General features: G+C 46.9%; 1 long non-coding RNA gene across 1 annotated transcript in view; it reads left to right on the top strand.

Annotated features, from left to right (window-relative positions):
* Nucleotides 1–54: 54 nt before the first annotated feature.
* LOC129701127 (uncharacterized) overlaps nt 55–9,636 on the top strand; it is a 42,080-nt gene continuing 32,498 nt past the window's right edge. Inside the window, exon 1 of the long non-coding RNA XR_008724158.1 lies at nt 55–289. This is a non-coding gene — a long non-coding RNA (uncharacterized LOC129701127). The remainder of the gene's footprint in view (nt 290–9,636) is intronic.

Genomic DNA, 9,636 nt, shown 5'->3' with positions numbered 1-9,636 from the left:
CGCATGGGCACGAGCACGAGCACGAGCACAACCGCTCGCGCGCTCGCACGGCATCGTAGCGCGAGAGCCGCCTCCTCTCTCTCCTCTGCAGTAGCAGCAGCAGCAGCAGCGGCGGCAGTGGCCTCGCGCCCCTCCCCTAACCCGGTCACGCGAGGCTGCCGTTGGGAGCAGTCGCAGCCTTGCTACCGTATACCGTACTTTGGTAGCCTTCGCTGATGCAGCGAGACTAACTCGCAGGTCCGATCGCCTTCGAGGTTCCTGATGCAAACCATTTTTTGGCTCGTGTACAGTAAGTTTGCATTAAGAGCCATGCTCTTTGATTAGCTTCTATGTGTGCAGGACAGTGCAGCAGTATAGTGGTCCGGTTTGGACAATTAAAGCATAGCACAAAGCAGCGCACGACCATCCCACAGTGTGTCTGTGCCGAATATGATGACACGACCAACTCTTACCTGTCTGCACATAATGTATATCCCTCCATATCCATATGTCCATTTAAAAGTCTCTTAAATACCACGTTTGCGTTTGCCTTCACCACCACCTCTGGCAGCTTTACCAGGCACTCACCACCCTCTGCGTAAAAAACGTGTCCCGCCATCTATGGAAACTAACCCACCACCTTAAAATTAATTCAGAGAACTGAGCTCCAATGTCAACATCACAACTAACCTTAGCAAGTTAACATTCAAGTAATTATATTAATCCAGGATATATGGCTGATCATTTTTTTCTCTCTCAACCCCATTATCCTGCCTTCTCTGAGTAACTTTTGTCACCTTTACCAGTCAAGAACCTATCAATCTGGCTGAAGAATCTGTCTAAAGAAATTCCTCCTCATTTCCACTCTAATTTGTTTCTGAGGCTTTGCCCTCTGGTCCTGTACTTCTTCCAGTATTGGAAGCATCCTCTCCACATCCACTTATTATTCGGTAGATTTCAATGAGATTTCCCCTCATTCATCTAAACTCTAGTGAGTACAGGCACAGAGCCATCAAACACTCAAACATTAACCCAATAATCCCAATAATAGCACATCCTTTCTCAGATATGGGGTCCAAAACTGTTCACAATATTCCAAATGTGGTCTGACCAACCTTTTATGTAGCTTCAGCATTACATCCTTGCATTTATATTTGTCATCTCAAGATAAATGCTAACAATGCAGTTTGTATAGCCTCCAAGAATGTCGGCTGAATTTGTTGCACGGTTCCTGGTGGATTGTATATATTTATTACTCGAATAAAGTCTATTTTGAAATTTAAAATTTGCCATTCGTACATGCAGCCACACACGAACGTGGCCATCAGGGTGAGGGCGACGTTGGACATGTTTTTACTCCCCGTTGTCTGCCGACTTGTGCATTGTGGCCCGTCACACCCGGTCCATCCTCGACCCCCAGATTAACTGGAAGACGGCTTGGGTGATCCCTGTGGCATAGGAGGGAGGGACAGGCCACACTTGCACTAAGATACATCAGGCGGAGGGTAGAGCCAAGGCACGTGGGCACCAAGTGTCACCACCTGCTGAGGTTCTACCTGGCCCTGGTGTTGCGAAGGATGGGCCTGGCACAGATGCCACGCAATGTGCCAGTCAGCTGGACATTGCCACACCATCTGTCGTTTGTGGAAAGGTTCTTCCGGACCAACACCTTTGACCACAAAGTCCATCGGGCAGTGGTCAGCACGGAACATCCTGCAGGCACTGCAGGTAAATGACTCCATGGATCCTGCGCCGTGGTTCCCAGAACAGACTGCCCAGCTTGTCTGGCGAAATGCCTCATCGCCAGAACTCGCCATCAAGCACCAAGACTTGGCTTGGCTGGCGGTGAGGGGAGCCCTCCCAGTCAGATCCTTCCTGCACCGTCGGAACCTCACTACCAGTGCACGCTGCCCTCGGGACGGCTGCTATGGGGAGGAGACGGTTGCCCACCACTTTGCAGAGTCAGTCAGGAGAGGTTTGCAAGGGTCCCTGTCACGGTTTATTCCAAACAGCTCTGTCACAGAGGACTCTGTGATTTATGGACTGTTCCCAGGGACACATTCAGAGACTGACATCGAGTGCTGCTAGCAGAGTCATCAACTCGGTGAAAGACGCTCTTTGGTCTGCCCGAGCTTTGTTGACCTCCCAGTAGAGTGAGATGTCCATCGGGGAATGTGGCCGAATTGTCCGCTGCAGACTGCAGGAGTATGTGCTGAGGGACGCACTGAAGCTCGGTGCAGCCAACGCCAAAGCTTGGTGGGGGAGGACCACAGTCTAGGGTTCTTCTGCTGCTGGACATGCGGGGGCAGGGTGTGGTGGATACACCCCTCAAAAAAAAAATAAGGGAAGGGATTCCATGCCAGTGGGCCACATGCATGGCAAGTGTGGGGGGATAAATTTGTGTAAACAGTATTGAATGTATAGCCTCCGAGAATGTCGGATACATTTTTTGCACGGTACCCGTATCGCATATATTTATTACTTGAATAAGTCTATCTTAAATTTTTTTAAATAAATAAATTGCCATTCGTACAACCGATTCAACCTACAAATTAACATTTTGGGAAGGAACTGGTAAAGCCACACCAGAAATGCTGCATACATTTATGGTGCGTCTATTAAAGGAAATATTAGAGGCAGTGAAGAGAGGGCTCACTGGGATGACGAGAGTTTGAGAAGTTTGGAGCTATAATCTTTAGAATGAGGAAGAAGGATCTTACTGAAGCAGAAGTTTCATTGAGGGTATTGACAGGATAGATGCCGAAAGGATATTTCCCTTACATGGACTATTGAGAATAAGCAGCCATAATTTCAGAATTATAGGTTATCTATTTAAGACTGAGGTGAGGAGGGAATTTTTCTCAGAGATTTGTTACTAGAAATATATTTAAGGGAGTTGTTTTAAGTACAAACGACTCAAAGGGAACCTTTAGTGGAAATAAATGTCATCCCTATCATGTGTGCCCTATCTGTGACTCCACATCTATCACATAGTTGAATGTTTCCCAGCCTCCAATATATCCTATCAAACCACCTGGTGCAGGAGCCGTCAGGGCTAGGCAATCAATGCTGGTCTGGAAGGAAAAAATGCTAACTTCAAGGTCAAGGTCAAGGTCAGTTTATTGTCACATGTACCAATTAAGGTACCATGAAATTTGAATTATCATACAGCCATATTAAAAAAAAGCAACAAGACACACAACTACGTACAAGGTAACATAAAAATCCACCACAGCAGGGTGATCGAAGCTCCCGCAGCTGGCGGTCGAAATTCCCGCGTCAGGGCGATCAAAGCTCCCGCGTCGGGGTGGTCGAAGCTTCCGTGGCCTGGAGCAAAGATCCTATAGCGGAGCAAGATAGTCCACTCCTGCTAACTCCAATGGGCAGACGTGTAGTATGCAACGGAGGGAAAACGTGGGACATTTATTCAGCCATTTCAGTAACCCGACCCAACTTTGGTTATCCCTCTCGCAGTGTAATCAGAGTTGCAGGGGAACAGTTCGTGTGATATAGGGTCAGATTCATAATTCTGTTAATTCATAATTCTGTTAATTTTTGTTAATGATTAATATGTTAATAAATTTTAATTCTGTTAATTATTTTTTTTAATGTTTAAAACAAATCTTTTTAAATGGCTCTTGTGTTGTGTTTGAGTTGATTTTTGTATTAAACTTGCACACTGTAATTCATTTAACCACACTGTTCACAATTGCGTTATTTGGTAAAATTATATCAATATGAAGATTCCAGTTTCTCTACTCTTGGAATGTTCTTTAATGTTTTTTTGTGCCTATGGAATTGTTTTTCAACAATGAAATGGACCTGGTCATCCCAATAGCCAGAGAGTGGAATGAGATCGGTCTGTAATTGTGGGGTTATCTAAATGAAGTATTTAACAAAATAAATTTTGTTTTGAGCAAGATTAACAAATGATGTATAACTTAAGGATGATTTTATTCAGCGACCATACAACTGATTAGATTGTGTAGGAAAGAACACACATAGTATAGTATAGTTATAGTATAGTATATCTTTATTGTCATTTTCCTGAGTACTCACATACCCAGAGGAAACAAAAAAACGTTGCTCAACCAGTGTCCATTCAGTGTGCAGTAAAAAATAAATAGAAATAAAAATACATATATCATGAACAAATTAAACACTCTACTAAACATCAACAGGCGTTCCGATCGGCAGCGGCACGACAGTGGCTCTGCTGCAGTGTGTCCAGGTTGGTGGTTGGTGCGCGATACTTTGGCAGGGGGCAAAGTCCATTTATCAGTCTTATAGCCTGCGGGAAGAAGCTGAGGAGCATCCTGCTGGTTTTGCAGCTAATGCTCCTGTACCTCTTCCCAGATGGCAGGATGGAGAATATGTGATGCGATGGGTGGTTGGGGTCTTTGATCATGGAGATGGCTCTGCTGATACATCTCTTCCTTTATATGTCCAGCAGGAAAGGGAGTGGAGCACCAATAATCCTGCTAGCGGTCTTCACAATCCTGTCTAGTTGGTGCCGTTCGTACGCCTTGCAGCTCCCGAACCAGGAAGTGATGCCGTAGGTTAATGTGCTCTCGATTGTCCCCCTATAAAAAGTTCATAGGTGTGTAGCGGGGAGACCTGCTTTCCGTAGTCTTCGGAGAGGGTGTAGTCGCTGCTGGGCTCTCTTGACCAGTGCTGTGGTGTTGGTCGTGGATGTCAGGTCATCTGACAGGTGGAGTCCTAGGAACTTCACGCTGGTGACCCTTTCCACATCAGCTCCATCGATGTGCAGAGGTGTATGGTGTTGTTTTCCCGCCCTCCTGAAGTCAACCACCATCTCCTTAGTTTTTCCCACGTTGAGAATGAGGTTGTGGGATTTGCACCATCCTGTGAGCAGCTCCACCTCCATCCTGTACCCCGACTCATCATTGTCACTGATGAGACCCACCAATGTTGTGTCATCAGCGAACTTGTTGATGAAGTTGTTGTTGAGTCTAGCAATACAGTCGTGTGTAAACAGACTAAACAGCAGAGGGCTTAGGACACAGCCTTGGGGCGAGCCAGTGCTCACGGCTATAGTTTTTGATGTCCTACTGCCCACCCTGACTGTCTGCTGCCGTTGCGATAGAAAGTTCAGGACCCAGTTACATGTGCCAGCATCAACCCCCAATAGCTCCAACTTCTCCACCAGCTGCTGCGGAATGATTGTGTTAAAAGCAGAGCTGAAGTCTATGAAGAGGATCCTGGCATAAGTATTTTTCCGATCAAGGTGTGACAGTACGAGATTCAGTGTTGTTGAGACTGCGTCCTCTGTGGATCGGTTGGCTCTGTAGGCGAACTGCAGTGGGTCTAGGTCGGCAGGTAGACTATTTTTGATATGCTGCATAACCAGTCGCTGAAAACACTTCATTACTATGGGTGTTAGAGCCACTGGTCGAAAGTCATTATGGCAGGCTGGGTTTGGTTTCTTTGGGACAGGGATGATGGTGGCACTCTTAAGACAGTTGGGCACTACTGCCTGGCTGAGTGAGATGTTAAAAATGTCTGTGAAGCCATCTTTCAGTTGCTCGGCGCAGTCTCTTAAAACACATCCAGGAATGTTGTCCGGTCCTGCAGCTTTGCGTGGATTGATGCTGGCAAAGGCCTTTTTAACTCCGGCTGCGGACAGCCTGAGCGACTGGTTACTGGGAGATTGCAGTAGTGCACGTGTCTGGGTGCTGTTTTTAACCTCAAACCTCAAAACATACACACATATATGAATGTGATCTAGATGTATATAATCATATAACACACACACACACATATATTTCTCCAGATTTTTATATATAACTAGACCAAGTGGGACCCGTTGGGTCCCATGTTCACACGGGAGGGCTGGTCCCCCAATGCAATATTCCACATCCACCAATGCCAATATTAGTGGCCAGTGGCAGGGCGGGGGGTGGCTTTCTGGAGCGCTAATATGGGTGTTGTGGGCTGAAGGGACTGTTTTCCAGAGGGCTAGTATGGACATTGTGGGCCAAATGGATTCTTGGGGTGGCAGCTCAGTCACTCAAGCCTGATGTGCTGGCAGCTCACTCATGGCTGGTGGGCTGGCAGTTGACTCATGGCTATTCCTTGAAATTCCATTTCAAGCAGGGTGCAAGGCCACCAAATTCAAGTGCAGTTCATACCACTTCAAGCAAGGTGCAGGGCCACCAAATTCAAGTGCAGTTTCATACCACTTCAAGCAAGCAAGGCCACCAAATTCAAGTGCAGTTTCATACCACTTCATGCAGTGTGCAAGGCCACCAAATTCAAGTGCAGTTTCCTACCACTTCAAGCAGGGTTCAAGACCACCAAACTCAAGTGTAGTTTCCTACCACAACAAAATTCAAGTGCAGTGTCATACCACTTCAAGCAGGGTTGAAGGCCACCAAATTCAAATGCAGTTTCATACCATTTCATGCAGGGTGCAAGGCCACCACATTCAAATACAGTTTCATACCATTTCAAGCAGAGTGAAACCACCATAAAACCACACAAAACCACAAAACACAACATACTCACAGTTCAGTAGACATTCAGTGTGTTCAGTTGATTTGCAGCTGACAGAGTCATGACCTCTCCCTCCCCCATCTTGCAGAGACTGAGCCACACCCACACCTCCGGGTTTTAAAATCCCTCCCACCAGAAGGGGAGTGGCCTTCGTGGCATGATTGACAGGAGAGAGATTCTCAACATTTTTTAAACACTAATAACAATTTTATTTTTTATTGATGGGAAGAATCCTCTGCGCCTGATGAGCGGAGGGGGACAGTAAGATGGCCAAAAATCACAGCCGTAAGTGGTAGCGTTTTATCTAAAATCAATATGCAGTGCAATCATGAAATTGTCAAGTTTAGACTTTTAATCATTTGCCATTTCAAACCAACCACCACCAACCATTTGCTGTGCTTTATTTCAAACCAACCACCACCAACTATTTGCTGGCTTTATTTCAAACCACCACCACCAACCATTTGCTTTATTTCAAACCAACCACCACCAACCATTTGCTGTGTTTTATTTCAAACCAACCACCACCCATTTGCTGTGCTTTATTTCAAACCAACCACATTTTCATTTTCAAACCACATTAAGGGCACTCAAGGTCAGTAAAACCACACTCACAGTTTAGTAGACATGTTTTCAGTGTTATTCACAGCTCAGACTGAGAGACGTGACCCTCTCGCTCCCCCATCTTGCAGAGACTGATTGAGGCACTCAACACTTCCGGGTTTTATAGTCCCTCCGGAAGGAGCGTAGCCTTCAGGAGAGAGAATCTCAACATTTTTTAAACATTAATAACTCTCTTATTTTTCATCAATGGGATAAATCCTCTTGCCCTGCGCAGCAGAGGGGGACTCTGAGTAAGATGGCCAAAAATCACAGCCACAAGTGGCAGCGTTTTTTCTAAAATCAATATACAGAACAACAGGAAGTGGTCAAGATCAGACTTTTAGTAATATACCAGACCAAGTGCAGACCCGTTGGGTCTGTTCCCCGAACGTGCGGTTGTGGGGGGGAGGCGGCATGCAGCGTCACACACACTAACTACCCCCCACCCCCCCGCACTCACGCTAATTACCCCCCTTGATATTTATATTATTAATTTGCTCCTTTTACCCTTTAACCACCCTATCTACTGGTGCATAGCCCCCAACTTGCAGTCACAGATCTAGAGAGGGGGAGGGGGGGGGGGGGGAGGGAGGGGGGTAGAGAGTGAGGGCAGAGAGAGAAAAAGGGGGAGAGAGGGCGAGAGAGAGGGGCAAGAGGGATAGGGGGGTGGGAGGAGGAGAAGAGGGAGGGTGGGGAAAGGTTGGGGGAGGAGGGAGAGGAGGAGAGAGAGAGGTGAGAGTGAGGGGAGAGAGAGAGAGTGGGTGCTCAAAAACCAGATGGGGGGTTCAGTGTAATTCAGAGCTCTGATTGGGGACCACTTGGGACTGTGGGAGCAGGGAGGGTGGAGGGAAGAGGGAAGGGGGTTTATCTGTCATATTTCAGGGAGGGAAAAATCCTCGGGGGAGGGGCTCTGGAGGGGAGAGATGACGGCCGTAGGGGCGGGGCACAGAAGAGCGGAGAACAGAGATTTAGGGGGACCCGTTGGGGAGAGAGGGTGGTGCAATATTCCACCTCTCCACCAATTGAGAGGGGCCAGAGGTGAGGGGGAGCGCTAGTATGGGGTGGGTCAAAGGGACTGGGAGAGCTAGTGGAGGGTGTGGAGGGAAGTCACTCTGGGGGTCAGTCACTCTGGCCGGGGTGTGTGGCCAGGGGGGCTCTGAGCAAGGGTGGCCTGAAAAATGGACGGCCGTAGGTGGCGGCGTTCTCTCATGGGAAATCGCAGCACTTCAGACGGCCAAAAGCGGTCAAGAACAGAGATTAGATAGATAGATATATATAGATAGATAGATAGATAGATAGATAGATAGATAGATAGATGATAAACTTTATTTTGGACTCAAGGCACAGACAAGGGACAACATTACATAAAAATACATTGTAAACCTCCCCGCAACTTTACCCTGGCACCCAGCCGTGCTGATCCGGGCCAGACTTCCCACACGCTGTAGAAGGAACATTGCCATCTTTTTGCTTTTTATTGTGAGGCAGAGAGGCAGAAAGAAAATGCTCTTGAGGAGAAGATTTTTACAAGGATGTTGCCATGAGGACTTGACTGTATCTGAGACCAAAGATCCTATAGCGGTCTTTGGTGCGGAGACAGAGACGGCTATAGGATCTTTGGTGCGGAGACGGAAGCCGGTTACGGAAATGGTGCTGAAGATTGCCCATGACCCTACTACGTTTTTCATTGAGTGGACTATCTTGCTCCGCCATAGGATCTTTGGCTTGGAGTTCCTAAAGTCAGTCTCTGACCAGAGACTATGAACACCATGATGTTAAAGTCCCGCGGTCGATCTCAGAGGTCAATCCCTGGCAAAAGGATCGCGGGCTCCGTGATGTTAAAGTCCGCAGGCGACCGCGGTGGAGCTCTCGAAATCGGACGCCAGCAAATGCCGCCAACTCCTCGATGTTAGGCCGCAGAGCGAATGGAGATACAATACGGAAAAAAATCGCATCTCTGTCTAGGTAAGAGACTAGAAAAATTTCCCCCAACTCACCCCCTCCACATAAAACAAGCAAAAGAACACTAAAACCATACATGTAGCATATACAAACAAACAACAAAAGAAGGACGGGACAGACAGACTGTTGGTGAGGCATCATATGAATCAATTCTCTTGCCTGAGAGTACAGGTCCTAATTGATGGAGATTGTAGTTAAATGAGAGGTGGCGATATGATTATTGAACAGTATCTGTGCTGGAGGGTTGTGGCATTTGAAAATGTATTCACTAATCTTGATCATATATATATAGACACATAGAACCTATTGCACCACGGCACCTGTGTCTCTGGATCACTCTCCCCACTGCCTATACAATTCAGGGCATTTCTGCTATTTTGTCCCACAGCTGCTTTAGTTCCGATGAAACAATAGATAATCATAGAGTTTGCTCTCTCCAGCACCATGAAATTCTTGAATGTTTCTTAGGTCAGAAAGGCTACCAGATTGCTTAACCGGAAACGTCACCCATTTCTTCTCTCCAGAGATGCTGCCTGTCCCGCTGAGTTACTCCAGCATTTTGTGCCTACCTTCTGA

This window comes from Leucoraja erinacea, chromosome 10, assembly GCF_028641065.1.
Source record: "Leucoraja erinacea ecotype New England chromosome 10, Leri_hhj_1, whole genome shotgun sequence".
In the NCBI taxonomy this organism is placed as follows: domain Eukaryota; kingdom Metazoa; phylum Chordata; class Chondrichthyes; order Rajiformes; family Rajidae; genus Leucoraja; species Leucoraja erinaceus.
Note: the sequence above shows the minus strand (reverse complement) of the source record. Positions and strands in the feature narration are given on the sequence as shown.